Genomic DNA, 15,941 nt, shown 5'->3' with positions numbered 1-15,941 from the left:
TTGTATACATGTCATTATTTTTCAACTGTCAACTCAGCTTCCAGCTTTGGAGGCTAGCCTACCTTATATAAAGAAAAATACAAGACAGAGAATATGCAAAGTAAGTCCTGCATTGTAAATATTAAGTGGGCGGATCATTTAATTTTTTAATATTAAAAAAGAATACATTCACCACACAATTTTAATATTTAAATATGGATTTCAGAGCATATTTTGGAGTGGGGCACAGGTGACAATAGAGCAGAGGATTCCTCTTCCAATTGTCTCTGACCTAGCCAACCTTTGTTACAGGTCAGACAGTTCTCCAATTTATAAATAAACAACAGAGATAATGTGGCAACCAGGACACAGAGACGTACTGAGAGTACTGCTCAGCTCTCTGTCTAGGCCTGATTCTGATGATCCCTGACAAAGAGCACTGCGAAATTTAGAGGCAGATCAATACACATACACACACACACACACAAACAAACAAAACAGATACTTTATGGGCAAAAAGCACCAAAGATACACAACAAAATGTCTGAAAGACCATAAAACAACTTCTGATGAAATACTGTTTTTGTTTTGCAGAAGTAAAATATTCACCACCAACCCTACAATTAGCTTAAAAATTACAGTAAGTACAGTAATTTTGGATCCCATCTCCAATTCATACCTTATCAACATGTAATAATCACACTGCATCCACAACAAAGCTGAATAGACTTTATATGCTGAATACAACTTGTACAGTAAGAAGGTCATTTTTTGAAATACTGAGAATACAACATTTGTATGCCACGCTCTACTTCACAAGTTAAAAGAAAATACAAGCATTTCTATTCTCAAAATGTATTGAAATAAAATACAGAAAAGAGTATTCTAATACCAGTTAACATTAAGAGAATATAGCTCTAAACCAAAGAAAGATCTTGGATCTTCTAGAAAGACAAAATCAACCTGTATATACTTGGGTAAGAAAAAAAAAAATTAAGAGATCAAGAAAGGAGAGAAGACGTTCGCACAGAATCATCTCCAAAAATGGCTATCCAACACATTCGACCAGTTTTCAAGTCCATTTGCTTTTCCTCCTTTAGCATCAACAGCCTATATTACCAAGGAAATGCAAAATAATTTAATTTGTACATTAACCAGCTAATCTAGAAATGGCAATATAGTCAATGAAAATACAAAGAAATAGAAAAATGTGAAGGAATTGCTTAAGATGTTTAAGATGACATAGCATAGGGGAAAAAATAATCTGATAAACACTGGAAGAGTTAATAAGCAAACTCAGGCATGGTTCCCTAACACCACACTTCAAAAGAACTTACAGCAAGAATAAAGGAATAACCCTTAAAAAAATCTAATTTTAGAAAAAAATTGCTCAAAAGAGAAGTTAGTGTTTTGTAGATCTTTTGGAAAGCTGATTAATTTCTAAGCTAAAAACACATGATCCTTAAGAGAAATGGCTGAGTCCAGGCCCAAGGCAGGAAGAGGACAAAATGAGCCTGGATCCTCTGGTTCTGTCAGAAAGTAAGAAATGCTAAAGACTAACAGACAGTTGAAAGGGCACAGGAGACAGGCTGAAGGCTCCTGCGGCCGAATCTGGGACAGCATAGGCATCAGAAATAACAATGATAGTGGTGGAAAATAACCCATGGAATAAAATGCAAGTGCATTAGTCAGTAGTGATACTGAAATAAAGGGGAGAAGAGAAAGCTCTTTGTTAAAAATGCCAGGTAACAAACATACGAGGAAGGACAGAGGAAGAATATCCATTTTAAGTCACCAGTGCCATAACTGATAAAGAAGATGATCAGGAGGCTAAAATCATTGGATGAAAGAAAACAATATGAAGCTATTTAACATAGCACAATACACAAAACTATGAAAACGTAAATTAGAAAAAACTAAACATCGTACCATAAGAGATGGATAAGTTCGAATACAGCAATAATAGGCCAGATATAGTGGCTCACATCTGTAATCCCAGGACTTTCAGAGGCCAAGGCAGAAGGATTGCTTGAGCCCAGGCATTCAAGACCAGCCTGAGCAACACAGTGAGAACTAATCTCTAGAAAAAAAGAAAAAAATTAGCTGGAGTGGTGGCACACTCCTGTAGTCCCAGCTACTTGTGGGGCTGATGCGGGAGGATCACTTGAGCCTGGGAGTTCAAGGCTGCAGTGAGCCAAGATCATGCCACTGCACTCCAGCCTGGGAGACAAAGTGAGACCTTCTCTCAAAAAAAAGAAAAAAAAAAAAAACACCAATAAAAACAAAATGATGACTACATAAAGACCGTATAGAAAAAGGAAATGCTAGGGAGCCAAGATGGCTGAATAGGAACAGCTCCCAGCATGAGCGACGCAGAAGACGGGTGATTTCTGCATTTCCAACTGAGGTACCGGGTTCATCTCACTGGGGAGTGCCAGACAGTGGGTACAGGACAGTGGGTACAGTGCACCGTGCATGAGCCGAAGCAGGGCAAGGCATCGCCTCACCCGGGAAGCACAAGGGGTCAGGGAATTCCCTTTCCTAGTCAAAGAAAGGGGTGACAGATGGCACCTGGAAAATCGGGTCACTCCCACCCTAATACTGCGCATTTCCAACGGGCTTAACAAACGTCACACCAGGAGATTATATCCTGCACCTGGCTTGGAGGGTCCTACGCCCATGGAGCCTCGCTCATTGCTAGCACAGCAGTCTGAGATCAAACCGCAAGGCGGCAGTGAGGCTGCGGGAGGGGCGCCCGCCATTGCTCAGGCTTGAGTAGGTAAACAAAGCAGCTGGGAAGCTCGAACTGGGTGGAGCCCACCACAGCTCAAGGAGGCCTGCCTGCCTCTGTAGGCTCCACCTCTGGGGGCAGGGCACAGACAAACAAAAGACAGCAATAACCTCTGCAGACTTAAATGTCCCTGTCTGACAGCTTTGAAGAGAGTAGTGGTTCTCCCAGCACGCAGCTTGAGATCTGAAAATGGGCAGACTGCCTCCTCAAGTGGGTCCCTGACCCCCAAGTAGCCTAACTGGGAGGCACGCCCCAGGAGGGGCAGACTGACACCTCACACGGCTGGGTACTCCTCTGAGACAAAACTTCCAGAGGAATGATCAGGCAGCAGCATTTGCGATTCACCAATATCTGCTGTTCTGCAGCCACCACTGCTGATACCCAGGCAAACAGGGTCTGGAGTGGACCTCCAGCAAACTCCAACAGACCTGCAGCTGAGGGTCCTTACTGTTAGAAGGAAAACTAACAAACAGAAAGGACATCCACACCAAAAACCCATCTGTACGTCACCATCATCAAAGACCAAAGGTAGATAAAACCACAAAGATGGGTAAAAAACAGAGCAGAAAAACCGGAAACTCTAAAAATCAGAGCACCTCTCCTCCTCCAAAGGAACGCAGCTCCTCACCAGCAACGGAACAAAGCTGGACAGAGAATGACTTTGACGAGTTGAGAGAGGAAGGCTTCAGAAGATCAAACTACTCCAAGCAAAAGGAGGAAGTTCGAACCAATGGCAAAGAAGTTAAAAACTTTGAAAAAAAATTAGATGAATGGATAACTAGAATAACCAATGCAGAGAAGTCCTTAAAGGAGCTGATGGAGCTGAAGACCACGGCACGAGAACTATGTGACGAATGCACAAGCCTCAATAACCGATGCGATCAACTGGAAGAAAGGGTATCAGTGATGGAAGGTGAAATGAATGAAATGAAGCATGAAGAGAAGTTTAGAGAAAAAAGAATAAAAAGAAACAAATGAAGCCTCCAAGAAATATGGGACTATGTGAAAAGACCAAATCTATGTCTAATTGGTGTACCTGAAAGTGACAGGGAGAATGGAACCAAGTTGGAAAACACTCTGCAGGATATTATCCAGGAGAACTTCCCCAACCTAGCAAGGCAGGCCAACATTCAAATTCAGGAAATACAGAGAACGCCACAAAGATACTCCTCGAGAAGAGCAACTCCAAGACACATAATTGTCAGATTCACCAAAGCTGAAATGAAGGAAAAAATGTTAAGGGCAGCCAGAGAGAAAGGTCAGGTTACCCAGAAAGGGAAGCCCATCAAACTAACAGCGGCTCTCTCGGCAGAAACTCTACAAGCCATAAGAGAGTGGGGGCCAATATTCAACATTCTCAACCCAGAATTTCATATCCAGCCAAACTAAGCTTCATAAGTGAAGGAGAAATAAAATACTTTACAGACAAGCAAATGCTGAGAGATTTTGTCACCACCAGGCCTGCCCTAAAAGAGCTCCTGAAGGAAGCACTAAACATGGAAAGGAACAACCGGTACCAGCCACTGCAAAAACATGCCAAATTGTAAAGACCGTCAAGGCTAGGAAGAAACTGCATCAACTAACGAGCAAAATAACCAGCTAACATCATAATGACAGGATCAAATTCACACATAAATACTAACCTTAAATGTAAATGGGCTAAATGCTCCAATTAAAAGGCACAGACTGGCAAATTAGATAAAGAGTCAAGACCCATCAGCACGCTGTATTCAGGAAACCCATCTCACATGCAGAGGCACACATAGGCTAAAAATAAAGGGATGGAGGAAGATCTACCAAGCAAATGGAAAACAAAAAAAGGAAGGGGTTGCAATCCTAGTCTTGGATAAAACAGACTTTAAACCAACAAAGATCAAAAGAGACAAAGAAGGCCATTACTTAACAGTAAAGGGATCAATTCAACAAGAAGAACTAACTATCCTAAATATATATGCACCCAATACAGGAGCACCCAGATTCATAAAGCAAGTCCTTATTGACCTACAAAGAGACTTAGACTCCCACACAATAATAATGGGAGACTTTAACACCCCACTGTCAACATTAGACAGATCAACGAGACAGAAAGTTAACAAGGATATCCAGGAATTGAACTCAGCTCTGCACCAAGTGGACCTAATAGACATCTACAAAACTCTCCACCTCAAATCAACAGAATATACATTCTTTTCAGCACCACACCACACCTATTCCAAAATTGACCACATAGTTGGAAGTAAAGCACTCCTCAGCAAATGTAAAAGAACAGAAATTATAACAAACTGTCTCTCAGACCACAGTGCAATCAAACTAGAACTCAGGATTAAGAAACTCACTCAAAACCGTTCAACTACATGGAAACTGAACAACCTGCCCCTGAATGACTACTGGGTACATAACGAAATGAAGGCAGAAATAAAGATGTTCTTTGAAACCAATGAGAACAAAGACACAACATACCAGAATCTCTGGGACACATTCAAAGCAGTGTGTAGAGGGAAATTTATAGCACTAAATGCCCACAAGAGAAAGCAGGAAAGATCTAAAATTGACACTAACATCACAATTAAAAGAACTAGAGAAGCAAGAGCAAACACAATCAAAAGCTAGCAGAAGGCAAGAAATAACTAAAATCAGAGCAGAACTGAAGGAAATAGAGACACAAAAAACCCTTCAAAAAATCAATTAATCCAGGAGCTGGTTTTTTGAAAAGATCAACAAAATTGATAGACCGCTAGCAAGACTAATAAAGAAGAAAAGAGAGAAGAATCAAATAGACGCAATAAAAATTGATAAAGGGGATATCACCACCGATCCCACAGAAATACAAACTACTATCAGAGAATACGATAAACACCTCTATGCAAATAAACTAGAAAATCTAGAAGAAATGGATAAATTTCTCGACACATACACTCTCCCAGGACTAAACCAGGAAGAAGTTGAATCTCTGAATAGACCAATAACAGGCTCTGAAATTGAGGCAATAATTAATAGCTTACCAACCAAAAAAAGTCCAGGACCAGATGGATTCACAGCCGAATTCTACCAGAGGTACAAAGAGGAGCTGGTACCATTTCTTCTGAAACTATTCCAATCAACAGAAAAAGAGGGAATCCTCCGTAACTCGTTTTATGAGGCCAGCATCATCCTGATACCAAAGCCTGGCAGAAACACAACAAAAAAAGAGAATTTTAGACCAATATCCTTGATGAACATTGATGCAAAAATCCTCAATAAAATACTGGCAAACCGAATCCAGCAACACATCAAAAAGCTTATCCACCATGATCAAGTGGGCTTCATCCCTGGGATGCAAGGCTGGTTCAACATACAAAAATCAATAAACGTAATCCAGCATATAAACAGAACCAAAGACAAAAACCACATGATTATCTCAATAGATGCAGAAAAGGCCTTTGACAAAATTCAACAACCCTTCATGCCAAAAACTCTCAATAAATTAGGTATTGATGGGATGTATCTCAAAATAAGAGCTATCTATGACAAATCCACAGCCAATATCATTCTGAATGGACAAAAACTGGAAGCATTCCCTTTGAAAACTGGCACAAGACAGGAATGCCCTCTCTCACCACTCCTATTCAACATAGTGTTGGAAGTTCTGGCCAGGGCAATTAGGCAGGAGAAGGAAATAAAGGGCATTCAATTAGGAAAAGAGGAAGTCAAATTGTCCTGTTTTCAGATGACATGATTGTATATCTAGAAAACCCCATCGTCTCAGCCCAAAATCTCCTTAAGCTGATAAGCAACTTCAGCAAAGTCTCAGGATACAAAATCAATGTGCAAAAATCACAAGCATTCTTATACACCAATAACAGACAAACAGAGAGCCAAATCATGAGTGAATTCCCATTCACAATTGCTTCAAAGAGAATAAAATACCTAGGAATCCAACTTACAAGGGATGTGAAGGACCTCTTCAAGGAGAACTACAAACCACTGCTCAATGAAATAAAAGAGGATACAAACAAATGGAAGAACATTCCATGCTTATGGATAGGAAGAATCAATATCATGAAAATGGCCATATTGACCAAGGTAATTTATAGATCCAATGCCATCCCCATCAAGCTACCAATGACTTTCTTCAAAGAATTGGAAAAAACTACTTTAAAGTTCATATGGAACCAAAAAAGAGCCCGCATTGCCAAGTCCATCCTAAGCCAAAAGAACAAAGCTGGAAGCATCACACTACCTGACTTCAAACTATACTACAAGGCTACAGTAACCAAAACAGCATGGTACTGGTACCAAAACAGAGATATAGACCAATGGAACAGAACAGAGCCCTCAGAAATAATGCCATATATCTACAACTATCTGATCTTTGACAAACCTGACAAAAACAAGCAATGGGGAAAGGATTCCCAATTTAATAAATGGTGCTTGGAAAACTGGCTAGCCATATGTAGAAAGCTAAAACTGGATCCCTTCCTTACACCTTATAGAAAAATTAATTCAAGATGGATTAAAGACTTACATGTTAGACCTAAAACTATAAAAACCCTAGAAGAAAACCTAGGCAATACCATTCAGGACATAGGCATGGGCAAGGACTTCATGTCTAAAACACCAAAAGCAATGGCAACAAAAGTCAAAATTGACAAATGGGATCTAGTTAAACTAAAGAGCTTCTGCATAGCAAAAGAAACCGCCATCAGCACGAACAGGCAACCTACAGAATGGGAGAAAATTCTTGCAACCTACTCATCTGACAAAGGGCGAATCCCTAGAATCTACAATGGACTCAAACAAATTTACAAGAAAAAAACAAACAACCCCATCAAAAAGTGGGTGAAGGATATGAACAGACACTTCTCAAAAGAAGACATTTATGCAGCCAAAAAACACATGAAAAAATGCTCATCATCACTGGCCATCAGAGAAATGCAAATCAAAACCACAAAGATACCATCTCACATCAGTTAGAATGGCAATCATTAAAAAGTCAGGAAACAACAGGTGCTGGAGAGGATGTGGAGAAATAGGAACACTTTTACACTGTTGGTGGGACTGTAAACTAGTTCAACCATTGTGGAAGTCAGTGTGGCAATTCCTCAGGGATCTAGAACTAGAAATACCATTTGACCCAGCCATCCCATTACTGGGTATATACCCAAAGGATTATAAATCATGCTGCTATAAAGACACATGCACATGTATGTTTATTGCGGCACTATTCACAATAGCAAAGACTTGGAACCAATCCGAATGTTCAACAATGATACACTGGATTAAGAAAATGTGGTACATATACACCATGGAATACTATGCAGCAATAAAAAGGATGAATTCATGTCCTTTGTAGGGACATGGATGAAGCTGGAAACCATCATTCTCAGTATACTATCGCAAGGACAAAAAACCAAACACCGCATGTTCTCACTCATAGGTGGGAACTAAACAATGAGAACACATGGACACAGGAAGGGGAACATCACACACCAGGGACTGTTGTGGGGTGGGGGGAGGGGGGGCGGGATAGCATTAGGAGATATACCTAATGCTAAATGACGAAGGTAATGGGTGCAGCACACCAACATGGCACATGTATACATATGTAACAAACCTGCATGTTGTGCACATGTACCCTAGAACTTAAAGTATAATAATAATAATAATAAAGAAAAAGGAAATGCTGAGAATATAGAAATAAAATTATGTATTTTACCTGTAACTATATTAGAAGAGAGTATTCTTGTAGATAAGGATGACTAGAAGGATATGCAAAAATGAAAATAGCTAATAACACTCATTATGTTAGGCACTGTGGTAGTTTATGCACGTTGTAACAAATTACATACTAGACTATCTCAAAATTTTCAGATAAATTTTACTAGGAGTCATAAACTAATACAACAAAACCAATGTTTTGCAAACATCCACTATGTATAAAGGTATACAAATTCCCAACCCAGGCTGAAAAATAATTCACATAAGCCACACATCAGTGGAAACCTACCCATGGGAGATAATACAACATAATCTAAATAAAACTTTCAGAGACAAGGCATGTGGCTTCTGGACAGCCACAAACTCCCTGACTCTGCTCTAGTGTTTTGGCCACCAAAAGAAGGCCAAGTGGCCTCAGGTCTCTGAAAAAACAAAAAGCAACCTATGGAAGATGGTATGGTATTTGAGGGACATTTGGGGTCTCTGGAAAAATGCATCCTGTATTTTATTTCTAGAAAAGACTCTCTCGTAATGTCAGGTAAGTGAAGAGCCCTCAGAGACACATGCACACACAAAGAAAAACAAAACAACATCAAATGAATCCCACCAAAATGTGTTATGATGGCAGAATTATGGGTGATATGATCTTCTGTAATATATATTTTAATTAAAAGTAGAAAAAAAGCGGACTTACCCTTGATTATCTGTATCCTCTGACCCAAGTGGCTTGGAACCAGAAAACAGTGTCACTCGACTTGAAGCCATCTTGGCATCAATGGTGGAGTAGGTAGAGATGAGACTCTGGACCAGCTCATGGCTGGGCCCCACCTCGTCCTCTCAAGACTATCAAGAAAGGGCACGTGAGGAAAGCACAAAGATCCTGGAGAGACACTGGTTTCACTCTGTTTCTCAAAATTAACTTAGACACATTTCCTGAGAACCTTTTTAATGCCTCAAAAAGCAGAGAAAAGACTGGGCACAGTGGCTCACGACTGTAATCCCAGCACTTTGGGAGGCCGAGGTGGGCGGATCACGAGATCAGGAGTTTGAGACCATACTGGTTAACACATTGTAACCCCGTCTCTACTAAAAATACAAAAAAATTAGCCGGGCATGGTGGCGGGCACCTGTAGTCTCAGCTACTCGGGAGGCTGAGGCAGAATGGTGTGAACCTAGGAGGCGGAACTTGCAGTGAGCCGAGATGGCACCACTGCACTCCCGCCTGGGCAACAGAGTGAGACTCCATCTCAAAAAAAGAAAAAAAAAAGAAAGAAGCAGAGAAGAAAATCCTTCAAACAAAGCTTGAAATGGGTCTGCATCTCCATTAAACTTTTCCAAAGTTCAGGGAGTATATAACCTGATAACCTGAACACCTAACTAGAAAAACCTCAGTTCCAGGGCTACAACAATGCTAGTTTTTCTAACATTTTAAAATAACCCTGATTTTAACCCAATAAAATTCCACTTCAGAACTATGAAATAAACATTTGAAATCTACTTTAAAATACAGAATGAGGAGACCATTGTGAATGAGGAAAAGACCAACGAGAGCTGGAAAATACACTGATTTTGTACAAACGGAGATGGGCCGTGCAGGCACCACACAGGCAGCAGCGGCCGTGCTGGGGCCATGGATCAAGGAGGCATGGAGGACAGCACTATTCTGCTTGGTACAATGAAAACAAGGTATTCTTTCTATTCTACATATGTACAATATGCATTGGGCCTTTATTATAAGTACAAGAGAGAAATCTTCAATAAATAAAAGCTGAGTACACTACTTTTTGTGATGAAAAAATAGATTTAGAAAGAATAATGAGAGTTCACAGCAATGGCTCCCGCCTCACCGATGCCTGAAAACCGTGGCTCCACCAAGGTCAAAATAGACTTTGTCATACAGCACACCCCCAACTCCAGAAAGAGGGGCATAAGCCAGCTGCTCCTTCTTATTTAAACAGCGCTTCTTTTGTCGTTCAGGAAGGACACAAGGTTCTTGGAGGAAACTGACGTCATTCACGACGAAATCTCCTACCCTGGAAGACAGGACCCAAAAAGCCAGCTTCAGCTGACAAGAAGTCACTAAGTATCTACTGTTGACCTAGGGTTAAAAACGATCCACAGTCCAGACTAGTTCAACCATTGTGGAAGACAGTGTGGCGATTCCTCAAGGATCCAGAACTAGAAATACCATTTGACCAAGCCATCCCATTACTGGGTATATACCCAAAGGATTATAAATCATGCTGCTGTAAAGATACATGCACACGTATGTTTACTGCGGCACTATTCACAATAGCAAAGACTTGGAACCAACCCAAATGTCCATCAATGATAGACTGGATTAAGAAAATGTGGCACATATACCCCATGGAATACTATACAGCCATTAAAAAGCATGAGTTCATGTCCTTTGTAGGGACATGGATGAAGCTGGAAACCACCATTCTGAGCAAACTATTGCAAGGACAAAAACCAAACACCACATGTTCTCACTCATAGGTGGGAATTGAACAATGAGAACACTTGGACACAGGGTCGGGAACATCACACGCTGGTGCCTGTCGTGGGGTGGGGGGAGGGGGGATGGATAGCACTCGGAGATATACTTAATGTAAATGTCGAGTTGACGGGTGCAGCACACCAACACGGCACATGTATACATATGTAACAAACCTGCACATTGTGCACATGTACCCTAGAACTTAAAGTATAATAATAATAAAAAGAAAGAAACATCCAAATGCATGCTTTGTAAAGAGCATGACTCATGGGGTCAGTCACCAATAATGACAACAACAACAACAAAAAAAAGATGCACAGTCCAAGGGCTTAAACTATGACCCTAAAGAAGGACATTGTGCCACACTGGAACAGTGCTTCTCTAGCTACAAGACAAAAGGTCAGAGAAGAGGGGATTCAGTAACACCTTTACAGACCTACACATAGCTGGCTTACTTTTAAAACCTCCAGCAAGGCCATCTTCCCTTGTTTGGTCATTTTTCAGTTTTCCTGAGAAATGAAGCCATCCCAAAAATCCTATGTGTAATTCTAGTATGTTCTACAACAAGAGAATACCTGGCACGTGAATTTGGCTTTTATTTTTCAAGTGTGCTCCTCTTAAATAACCATAAAGTGACACCTACCAGTCACATTTTGTTCGGATATCCTCTGGGTTTATCAAATCTTCCATCCTAGAAAAATAAACTCAGATTTAATTAAACTAAAGAGCTTCTGCACAGCAAAAGAAACTACCATCAGAGTGAACAGGCAACCTACAGAATGGGAGAAAATTTTTGCAACATACTCATCTGACAAAGGGCTAATATCCAGAATCTACAATGAACTCAAACAAATTTACAAGAAAAAAACAAACAACCCCATCAAAAAGTGGGCGAAGGACATGAACAGACACTTCTCAAAAGAAGACATTTATGCAGCCAAAAAACACATGAAAAAATGCTCATCATCACTGGCCATCAGAGAAATGCAAATCAAAACCACAATGAGATACCATCTCACACCAGTTAGAATGGCCATCATTAAAAAGTCAGGAAACAACAGGTGCTGGAGAGGATGTGGAGAAATAGGAACACTTTTACACTGTTGGTGGGACTGTAAACTAGTTCAACCATTGTGGAAGTCAGTGTGGCAATTCCTCAGGGACCTAGAACTAGAAATACCACTTGACCCAGCCATCCCATTACTGGGTATATACCCAAAGGACTATAAATCATGCTGCTATAAAGACACATGCACACATATGTTTATTGCGGCACTATTCACAATAGCAAAGACTTGGAACCAACTCAAGTGCCCAACAACGATAGACTGGATTAAGAAAATGTGGTACATATACACCATGGAATACTATGCAGCCATAAAAAATGATGAGTTCATGTCCTTTGTAGGGACATGGATGAAACTGGAAAACATCATTCTCAGTAAACCATAGCAAGGACAAAAAACCAAACACCGCATGTTCTCACTCATAGGTGGGGATTGAACAATGAGAACTCATGGACACAGGAAGGGGAACATCACACTCCGGGGACTGTTGTGGGGTGGGGGGAGGGGGGAGGGACAGCATTAAGAGATATACCTAATGCTAAATGACGAGTTAATGGGTGCAGCAAAACAACATGGCACATGGATACATATGTAACAAACCTGCACATTGTGCACATGTACCCTAAAATCTAAACTATAATAATAAAATAAAGAAAAAGAAACTCAATCATACAGCAGAAATGAATGCCAAAGTTCCTATACCTCCTTTCATGTGTCAATGACTCATCACACTCTTGTCCACTAAGCACGTCATCTAGAAAACTAGAAAATGCAGAAATAAGGAAGCACCATTCACTATCCAGCAGAGGAAAAGGGGCAGGCACACAACTGTGTCTCTAGGCTGAAAGTGACATTCATTCCGTAAGACACCAGACAGGGAGATGACGTCCACCTGGGGTCAGGGATGAGTGAAGAACATATTCAGAAAATCCCTTTCTGGAAGAGGGTGAGCCTGTGCTCTGGGATTTTTACTGTGGCTTGGATTCTGGCAGGTGGAAAAAGGGTATTCCAGGCTGAGAAAACCACAGCACAAAGAAGAGCACAAAGGAAGGAAACTCAAGGCACACACAAAGGACTCAAGCATCTGGGCACGAAGGCAGCATCATTGAAAACTGAGGCTGAACATAGGATGGGGCCACATTCTGTAGCCTTAAATGCTCCCAAGTCCTCCCACTTTCCTAAACATCTCATAATTAATTTACTCCCAAAGGCGCAGCATCTTTGAGCAATGATATAAGTAGACATTATCAACTACACTTCTACCCCCACTATTCAAACAGGCACAAAATAAATCCTACCACTGTTCTTTTTCTGGCCTTTTTAGCTTTGAAATATATGGTCCAGGAATAAAAAGTTTACAATCACTCTTTACCTGTCTGCCAGGATATAAGGATGAGAAGTTTGCCATGTGAGAAGCCTAAACTTCATAACTGTAATATAACAGCCCAGATTGTGGATTTCTTGGTTTTGATATTCTCCATGCACCATTCCAGAGAGGCAGAACAGCTTGGCAACCTAAACATTAAAGGAATATTAAAAATTAAATTTCAATTAAATTCTCGTCAATACTGCAACAAAATAAAAGCTCCAAACAAGAAGCAATCCTAAGAAGGGAGACTTCCAGCAAAGCCACTGTCCTGAGGCTTCCAGAGCCTTGATGGATTCCTTCAGGACTTATTAGAACCCCACAGAGGCAGACTGCTCTGTAGCCGAGCAGGGACATCCATCTGAGTATGGTGAGGAGAGGGAGGTGAGGCCTCTGAGCACAGAAACGGTTCTGTGGCTGATGGACCACAGCAGTATGGAAAGGAAGGGGCAGTGCCTGGTCCTGTAACTGGGAGAAACTTCTGATGTACTCTATTAAGTCCCGACCCCAAAACAGCCAGACACTGCCTGGTGCAGCAGGTACAGAGACAAATGAGATACACCAAGAGGCCCAGAATAACCACTCTCTTGAGGGAAACCTTCCAGAGACTGGGAACACATACACAAAGGGAATTCAGGAGGTCAGGGACTGTGAACACATACACAAAGGGAATTCAGGAGGCAAATCCTAGAGAGACATTAAGTAATGTCTCTTCAGTTTTTTGTTTGTTTGTTTTTTGAGACGGAGTCTCACTCTGTCACCCAGGCTGGAGTGCAGTGGCACAATCTCAGCTCCCTACACCCTCTGCCTCGCAGGTTCAAGTAATTCTCACATCTCAGCCTCCAGAGTAGCTGGGATTACATGCACCGCCACCACACCCGACTAATTTTTGCATTTTTATTAGAGACGGGGTTTGGCCATATTGCCCTGAGCTCGAAACTCCTGGCCTCAAGCAATCCGCTCGCCTCCACTTCCCAAAGTGCTAGGATTACAGACATGAGCCACTGTGCCTGGCCTCTTTAGTCTGTTTTTAAAGGATTATACTGTTAGTATCTAACAATTATTTCTCTTCCTACCAGGTAAACTTCTGTCCAGAACCTGTGTTTTAACTGCTTCTTTGTCTTCTTCAGTTGCCTATTATGCTTGAAGGAGTAGAGGTGAGTGAGAACTCTCATAATTTTAGGAAAGCCATGTACTTGACCAATGTTGAGAAACTCAAAGGTTTCCATTTCGAACCCAAAGCTGGCATCTATAAGCATCAGTACTTAAAAGCAGAACACATCATTTCTCAAAGAAACTACCAAAACAGACCACCTACACTAGGGGTTGGCAACTGGCCCATGGGCCAAATCCAGCCCATCACCTGTGTTTGTAACTAAAGTTTTATTGGAACATAGCCACATTAATTCATTTACATATTTTCTATGGCTGCCTGTGCACTACAACTGTAGAGCTAAGTAGCTGCAGAAGATATGATCCACAAAGCCAAAAATATCTACTATCTGGCCCTCGACAGAAAAGTCCCTCTCCAGACTAAATCAAATGACTACACAGGCATCACCCAGAGAAACCACCACCCTCTGACTTGCTCTAAAAGGCAACCATAAGACAAGGCCCACTAGGATATAAACTTCCATTTTAAGAATTCTAATGCATGAGAAGTAACTCAGAAAAAGCTGGGTCTAACCTGGCCCTTACCTAAGAAATCCTAATTTAAAGGAATGAAGTTTTCTGTAAGATATTTTTAAGCCAAATAATAGGTCTCTGACATCCAAAGAATGGGAAGAAAGTGATAATCAATGAAATATATTAAATATGTACAGAAAATCAACCTCTTGTTTCAATCTCCTCATAGAAAAAAAAAACCAATCTGTTTTTTGCTGGGAAGTATGCAGTGTACACCTCTATCTTATATGGTAATTTATATAACTCAATAGCTCAGAATTTTATTTTAAATAGCTACCAGTTTAGAATTAAGTCAAAAAACAGTAAGATTACGATGAATGGTACTCTATAAGAAAATATAAGCAGATAAGACCAATTTCTATAATTTTAAGACACTTCAAAGATGCAAAATAATTTCAGAATTGATTCCTGGAAACTTCTAGGTTTAATATTAAAGACATTTCTGTTCCTATCTTTCCGTAGATAACTAAAAATAACAAAAAATGGAAACAGAAATGCCCATCTTTGATTAAACTAGGAAACATCCATAATCTGAAACCACAGAATGTATGAAGGTGGGCTTGTAGGAAAGCACAGCTGCCACTGCGGACCAAGGCAGCAAGCAGAGCTTTCCAGCAACACTGGACCAGCTCAAAGAACAGGTGGAATATCCTCACACCACATCTGATGCCACAGAGTGCCAAGGGGCAAGCAGCTGGTTGTAGGGTCAGGAAAAACAGGGAGCAAACAGTCCCTCAGCTGCCAATCTTTGTCATCTAAGCCAGTATTACTCCTATAATCCACACACGCATGTACACACCCAAATCCACATAGTTTGTGCCTTTGCTGTACTCAGGAGGCTTTGACAACCCAGAG

The 15,941-nt window shown here is 40.8% G+C and overlaps 1 pseudogene; it reads right to left on the bottom strand.

Annotated features, from left to right (window-relative positions):
- The window catches only part of LOC115831158, a 41,610-nt pseudogene that overhangs the window by 13,023 nt on the left and 12,646 nt on the right, over positions 1-15,941 (bottom strand).

This window comes from Nomascus leucogenys, chromosome 18 (genome assembly GCF_006542625.1).
Source record: "Nomascus leucogenys isolate Asia chromosome 18, Asia_NLE_v1, whole genome shotgun sequence".
NCBI lineage: Eukaryota > Metazoa > Chordata > Mammalia > Primates > Hylobatidae > Nomascus > Nomascus leucogenys.
Note: the sequence above shows the minus strand (reverse complement) of the source record. Positions and strands in the feature narration are given on the sequence as shown.